Here is an 8,070-nt window from a genome sequence, read left to right as displayed (position 1 = left end):
GAAATGCCTAAATTAAAAACTTTTTGATTTAGTTGCTTGCTTTTTTTTCTTCATTGGGGGGTGGGTTGTGGAATTTGTTTAATATACTGTTTTCCATTTAAATACATTTAAAAAGTACATCTTTATTTTACCTGTTAATATGCTAATTAGCCTACACAAATTGCCAAACATGCAACTTTTAGCTACCAAGTTGATTGCAAACAAAGTAGTATTTGGGTGGAAAAACCTTTTTTAAACTTAATATTTGGACAGAAAGTAGCTTTTTGGTGGAATGAACCTTTTAACCTTTGAAAAAGTATGGTCTAGAAATGCAGTCCTGAAAACGCAGCCTCCGGTACGGCGCTATAGTAAAGAAAAAACTAGGGTCCTGGAAATGCAGTCATATAAATGCGGTCCTGTAAATGCAGCCTCCGGTACTGCAGGAACATAGTATTGAGTCCAAAAGGTAATGGAAATTATAGGCTACATTTCGAATCGACAAGGGTGAAGCTAAGCTAATGTAATGTTACACAAAGATGTCAATATAAATATAAGTAGGCTACTAGGTTGTATGTCACATACAACACACTTCACAAAAAAAATTCTTAACACATGAATATCTTTATCTTTCCCTGATGAAAATACAGTGGCAGTAACTTAAAGGTGCAATATGTAATACTGACAGCTAGTGTTTAAAATAGTTACTGCAGTACAAATTTAAAATACTGGAGAAAGTCGTCTCCCCCGCCCCCTCCTCCCCAGACTCGAAGTTCACGGAGGTTGCCAGGCTAAGACCGCAGCATCCACAACAATGTTGCTAGACGCTTGTCTCACATAGCCAGATATTACTTCACAGCACAGCGGAGTAGCTAACGTTAGATGGTGGCTATATTACTTACTTACTTAGGCCTTTAAATTCCCATAGGAACATAGGCCATCAACGAAGCTCTTCCATCCTCTCCAATCTTGAGCCCTTTCTTCATCTCGTGTTCTGTGGTTCTTCTCCAGGTGGTTCTCGGTCTGTCTCTCTTCCTCCTGCCCTGTGGGTTCCACGTCAGTGCCTGTTTAGTGATTGATTTCTTTCTTCTGAGTGTGTGCCCTATCCACTTCCATTTCCTCCTCCGGATTTACATTTCTATTGGGTCTTGTTTGGTGAGTTCCCACAGATTGGCATTAGAGATGGTGTTGGGCCAGTATATACCCAGGAGGCGTCTGAGGCACCGGTTGATGAAGGTCTACAGCTTATTGAGGATGGTGGTGGTAATTCTCCAGGTTTCTGAACCATAAAGTAGAGTGGTCTTTACGTTTGAGTTGAAGATTTGCAGTTAGCGGTCTTGAGTGACAGGTTTTTTGCCTTCCAGATATTGTTTAGCATGTTGAATGTTGTCCTTGCTTTTCTGATCCTGGCTTGGACATCGTCCTCCGTGCCATCTTCCACTGAAATGATGCTACCAAGGTAGGTGAAGCTGTTTACATCCTTTAGTGCGTTTTCCATAATGAGCCATCAGTTTCCACAGCCTTTCACTATCCACACTGTCGAAGGCTTTTTCAAAATCTATGAAGTTCACAAGTTCGATGGACTGTTCGATAATAATCCTAAGGGTGGCAATTTGGTCTCCACAGGATCTGTTGTTCCTGAAGTCAGCCTGGTTTTCCCTCAGTTTCTCATTGACCCCCTTCTGGAGACTCTCGAGCAGGATGTGGTTGAGCACCTTCCCAGGTGTTGAAAGGAGCAAGTCTCCTTTCTTGGGGATTTTCACGATGTGGCCATCTTTCCACTCAGATGGGACATTTTCTTCCTCCCGGGTGGTTTTCATGAGGTGGTGGAGCATGTTGGTGGAGGTTTCAGTGACGGTCTTAAGAGCTTCTGCTGGAATCCCGTCTGGTCCCTCTGCTTTCCCTCCTTTCAAGGCCTTAATAGCTTTTCTGAATTCCATTTTGGTGGGGGGAGGAGGGGAGGGTTGCAGTTTATCTCCAATGGGTTTGGGGGTGTTGAGATATCTGCTGTCAGTTGAGGAGGCTGCCTCTAGAGCAGGTCTCTGAAGTGTTCAGTCCATCTCTTCACCTGGTCTTCCTTGATTATGAGGAGTACACCCTGTGAGTTTTGTGTGTGTGCCTGTGCATGTCTGAATTTGCCCATGAGCTTTCTTGTAGTTAGGTATAGGTCTTTCAGGTTGTTCTTTCCTGCTGCTTCTTCTGCCTGTTGTGCTAAATCCTCAATAAATTTCTAAAAAACACCACTTAGGTTTTTAGTGAGGCCTAGGGCCTCTTGAAATTACAAAGATTCCAATTCAAGAATAAAGATTAAAACAGGTCCTTTGTACCATGGGAGAGCAGTTAAAACAAGTGTATTTAAAACAATGAATAAAAACCAATTGAGGAATAACAAATTTATTTAAAAATAAAACCAATTAAATTTCCTCCTTAAAAAGAATTTAAAAACTAAACACAACCAACTAAAAACAATCTAAAAATAAATAAATAAATAGTCCAACAGAACAGGAGTGAGGGATTAAAATGTCCACAGGTCTCCGCTGGCAACCAGCTTCTTTATCGTTCGCCTCCTTTCTTCGGGTATAGCCTGGAAAAAGAGAACTCTAGGCCAGCGTTGGCACTTAAAGTGCCAACGCTAGCCTAGAGTTCTCTTTTCCTCCCTCATGTGCTCTCATCCTCTCCATGTCCTCCTTCATGCTCTCCTGTTGGTCTCTTGTGCTTCTTCGCTCTGTGTCCGCCATCATATGCTTTTTCGCTCTCTGTGTCCTCCATCTTCTCCTCTCTGTTGCTGTTCTGCCCTTTTTATCTAAAAACCAGCCAATCCCATCTCTGGCTCCCAGGTGCGAGTCATTAAGTCCTAATTACTAAAATGTTCACTGGCGGAAGTAAATCCAACATTAAAAACACACACCACACATTTCAAAATAAAAGCATGCAATATAAAAGAGTAAAAACACAGCAAATAGTAAAAGCACAGCAAATCCAAGTAAAAGCATGCTTACATAAAATCAACTTCCGCCCCGTGACACTTACACTTCTTTACACTTCTTTGTTTGCTGTTGCATATTCTTTCTGTGCTGCCGCCTTGGTCGCTCTGGCTTTACTTCAGTTTACTGCCTCTTTTTTCTTCCTCCTCTCACTCACTTTGCTATCTGGATATCCAGGGCTTGCTGTTTGTCTTCCTCCTCCCTACAACTTCTTCGCATGTGTCTTTCCACAAGGTTTTCAGACCTTTCCATATCTCCTCCGCTTTGCTTGGGGTTTCTATTTCTAGAGCTTGGTACTGGTTGCGTAGTGCCACTTTGTAGAGTTCTGATGTACCTATATCCTGAAATTGCTGTGTGTTGAATTTGACCCTTTATTCCCTGTGCTTCATGCATTTTAACTTCAGCTGTATCTTTGCTGTGAGGAGGTGGTCGTCAGATCCTGCGTCTGCTCCTCTTCTGACTCTGACATCCAGCAGACAATGTCTAAACTTCTGACTTATGCAGATGTGGTCTATTTGATTTTCTGTGGTGTGGTCACACAAGAACACAAGAACATCCATAAAGCCACCTGGGTGTCTTTATGGATGTTCTTGTGTTGGAACTGGCTATATTGACATAAAAGCCCATACTCATGCAGACCTTTGTACCCAACTGACATACACACTTTTTCGGCTTAGAATTATGGTAGGAACCGCTAAAAACACAACAACCTTGCCGTCCTCTCCACCCGACGGACAGACACACTTTCTCGGCTTAGAATTAGCTACGGTAGGAACCGCTAAAAATAACATTACCTTGCCGTCCTCTCCACCCGACTGAGCACACTTTATTGGCTTATAATAACGGCAACAATCGCTAAACACACTGCAAACTCACAGTCTTCCCCATTTACAGCCTCCCTCTCTTGGCTTAAAATGCTGAACAGGCTACATGTTATAAACAGCCGTGGCCTGCTTGCCTGGTCCTCCGGTAATGTTAGCAGTTAGCAGGGTTAGCAGGGTTAGCATGGTGGCGTTATCCAGGACCAGTCGGGATCACTTTACTGGCTGTGTCTCAATTGTTTTTGAAGCCAACTCGGATACTCTAGCTATATAATTCAATGTGAGTACACAAATGTTGAAATTACATAAACTTCCTGTCCCTTGTAGCTGTGATAAATTAGCCTGAAGCTAATGCTTACCTGTTCAGGAGGAAGTTAGCCAACTCTGCGTACTTTTGGGCTCTAAGCTTTCTTCATCTTTCAAATACATCTCCAATATTTACCGGGGTTTGTTATGTCTCTGGTCACGCAACTGTTAGAAAGCCCCCAACGTCGACTTCAAGGCAGCGCTGCGACCGTCGACTTCAAGGCACCTAACCCTAACCCTAACCTTTACCCTAACCCTAACAATTGCCTAATCTAGTGCCTTCCAGGTAGCGCTGCCTGGACTGCCTGGGCTTAAAACACCAAACACTTTTAGAAACATGCCGGGTTTTTTTAGGTCGGGTAGAATATATCTCTGTTGATCCTGTTCGTTTGTTTGCTGCTTTCATGGCTGCTGTACATTTTTACAGGTATATCTGGCAACCTGGCCTGGCTGTCAAACTAAGCAGTTGATAACAAAACACTGCTGTTGGAATGAATTCCAAAAGTCGAATATAATTTGAATAGTAAAAAAATCAATACTATTTGAATGCTGAAATTACTATTCAAATGTGATTTGTTTTTATAAATATGTTAAAATAAATATGGTAACGTTAACTAATCTCGTCTTTTCACATTGGCCTACCCGCATGTAAAAACAAAATGCTTTTGTCATGTCACGTCTGATGAACAATACATTAGCGTGAGTGAGAAACACAAGGCATTGTGATGTCTTATCATCACGGAGCACATAACGTTAGTACAGTGAGGGTGACAGGCTGCAGCTGGAAATCAGAAGAAGGATGGGAAATAGTTTTAACATGACTTTAAAATCGAAATCCACTGAGCCAAAATGCTTATGTTATCATTAGTTAGCTCGTTCTTGTTTCCTTACTGCATCGGGAGATATAGGAGCTTAGGAGCTTCATGGAGACAGCTAACATTAATGTTAGCTGCCCTACAGCTGTCAGAGTAGCTTTGACTTCATTTATTACCTTCTAATAGCTGTATTCTCAGTAACGTGACAATCTGCAAGAAACAGGTTGCTGTAAATCACTAAAATAGCAGTGACAGTACCGTTGGCTTACTTATCAATTTTCAAGAAGGAGAAAATACTGCCATTAGCATTGTTGTCAGAAAAGATGGTTTCCTTAAAGGGGTGATAGAATGCAAAACCGATTTTACCTTGTCGTAGTTGAATAACGACAGTTTGGAGGGTAAATAGGACATATCAGATTGTGATAAACCTATCTCAAAACCTGAAATTCTTGAAGCTGTAAATAAAATGAAAAAAGGTAAATCTCCAGGAATGGATGGTCTTCCTGTTGAATTTTATAGGTGTTTTTAGAACATAATTGAAACTTCATTTTTTTACATGTTAAAAGACTGTATTGATAATGAGGATATGACTACAACTATGAAGCAAGGTGTAATAACATTGCTTCCCAAACCAGATAAAGATCATCTTCTGTTAGAAAATTGGAGACCTATAACGTTGCTAAATGTAGATTATGAAATACTTTCACTAATTTTTGCCAGACGTTTGAAAAAAGGCTTAAGTAAAATTATAAATGAAACTCAAACTGGCTTTATGGCATATAAGCTGTAACATTAGGCTGATTCTTGATTTAATAGATTATTCTGAATATGTGGAATCTGACGCTGTGATATTATCCTTGGATTTTTATAAGGCTTTGACACAGTAGAGCACCAATTCTTATTTAGGTCACTTCAATCCTTTGGTTTTGGGGAAAATGTTATTTCGGTGTTAAAATGCTTTATAAAAACATTAGTAGCTGTGTCATGCTATATCCAAATACCACCCAAAGTTTCTCAGTTTCTATTTCTTATTGTTGTGGAAATGCTTTCAATACATATTTTACATTGTAATGACTTACAAGGATTAAGGATTTTTGAAAGAGAGATCAAAATTTCTCAACTAGCAGATGACACAGTTCTTTTTCTAAAGGATAAATAACAAATTGGAAACTCACTCAAAGAAATACATTCTTTTTCTCTGCCAACAGGTTTAAGACTTAATGTTTCGAAGTGTGAAATTCTTTGTCTGTTTAACACTGATGAAACTCTTATGTGTGATATACCAGTGAAAACTAATATTAAATACCTTGGAATTCATATCTCTAAAGATCTAAAGGAACAACAAGAAAATAATTTTAAACCCAAAATACAAAAAACTAAAAATATATTCAATATGGGACTTCAGAGAGATCTGTCCATGTTAGATAGAGTTCTTCTGAGTAAAGCAGACGGTATCTCTAGATTTATTTACCCTATCCAATCTCTGTTTATCCATCAATCCCTCTGTAAAGAAATAAATAACATTTTAATTAATTTTATTTGGAAAAACAAATACCATTGTTTAAAAAAGGAGATTTTAGCAGCCCCGAGAAATGCAGGTGGCATGGAAGTAATAGACTTTATGGATATGATCAATACCTTTAGAATTAAATGGATAAAAGAATGTTTAAAAACTCCAGAATCCCTTTGGTACTTTATTCCACAGACCATTTTTGGAAAAATGGGAGCCCTCCAATTTGTATTACAATGCAGTTATAATGAAATTATTATTATTATTATTATCGCAAAAGTTATCTAAATTCATCAACAGGTGCTTAACACTGCAAAATTATGTTTTATACACATTTGTTCTCCACATAGAACTATTATATGGAACAATGAGTTTATACCCAACCATAAATTTAAATAAAGTTCAGAACGTTATTTATTGACGGTCCCTAGGTAAAAACCAAGCAGTAAGGAGCAAACAGTTAGGAGCAAATGGGTGTCCTATATTTTTCTGCCAAGACTGAGTAAAAGAACAGCAGGAACTGCTGATGAACCCAAAATGAATATCCGAATATCTGTCAAATATCCAACATCAAACTAACTTCACCATGGTGTGACACCGGGCAAACTTGACTGCAGTCTATTTATGTGATAAAAAACACTACAAGCTGCTACAGTTTTCTGCTCTGCTGCATTGCAGATTGCTAAACACACCTGACTACAGGAGACATTAGCTCAGACTTGCAGAGTAGACTATATATAGTTGGTGCGGTCTGAGTACGATCACGTTCTCACCACAAACGAACCGCTCCAGAGTTCAATTGAAAGTGTACCAAGACCACCTCTTCAAGCAGGTCTCGGTACGCTTGTTTGGTCCGCTTTTGGTGCGCACCACAGTTCGATTGCCGTTCAATTTATTACGTTAAATATATCACATATTGGACATTTAATGTTACGTTAATTCTAGCTATTAGCTAAATTAGAAAACATGGACACGATTCAACCATCCATAACAAGCTAATGTTAGCAGATAACTGCAACAGAAAAATAATTGATTCAGCACATTACCGCTGTCTTTTTCATGTTTTCTGATCTCTTCTTTTCTTCTTTTTCGTCCCTGGATTTCCGAGAGCTTTAGTCTTTTTTGTAGGGCTGTCAGCGATGCGATTAAGGGCCGAACATAACGCGTTAATTTTTTTTAATCTCATTAATCGCATGCTGTCATTTATAAATTTATTTTCACTTCACTGGGCTTCGCGTCATGCCTAACAGGCTACTATGTTGACCCTTTGCCGCACCTTTACTTATCATCAAGCTGCCATACTTCCTCCTAACACATCCTCCTGCTGCTGGCTGCAGGCATGATGGAGAAATGCAGCAGCAACACAATTCTGAATGGCGCTTTTTATTTCCCAAAACTCCCAGACGGCTCGTAGACAAGTCGAAAGCCATATGCACATTGTGTAAAGCCGAATTAAAATATCACCGAAGCACGTCAAGCTTGAGCTACCAGCTATGTGCTAAGCATAGTCCAGTTAACGTGACTCAGGTTGATGCTAGTGGGCTCAGGCAAAGCACTGTTTTTAGAGTGCTACTCGCTGAGCTGTTATTGAAACCAGTGCAAAGTGCAAACGCTGTCTCATCAACCGGTGATCACTGGACGTCAGTGAGTAATCACAA

The 8,070-nt window shown here is 39.8% G+C and overlaps 1 pseudogene; it reads right to left on the bottom strand.

The window, feature by feature from the left end:
• Nucleotides 1-890: 890 nt before the first annotated feature.
• Nucleotides 891-1,916, bottom strand: LOC114572490 (uncharacterized; annotated as a pseudogene).
• Between the last annotated feature and the right edge of the window lie 6,154 nt (nt 1,917-8,070).

This window comes from Perca flavescens, chromosome 17 (assembly GCF_004354835.1).
Source record: "Perca flavescens isolate YP-PL-M2 chromosome 17, PFLA_1.0, whole genome shotgun sequence".
Taxonomy (NCBI): domain Eukaryota; kingdom Metazoa; phylum Chordata; class Actinopteri; order Perciformes; family Percidae; genus Perca; species Perca flavescens.
Note: the sequence above shows the minus strand (reverse complement) of the source record. Positions and strands in the feature narration are given on the sequence as shown.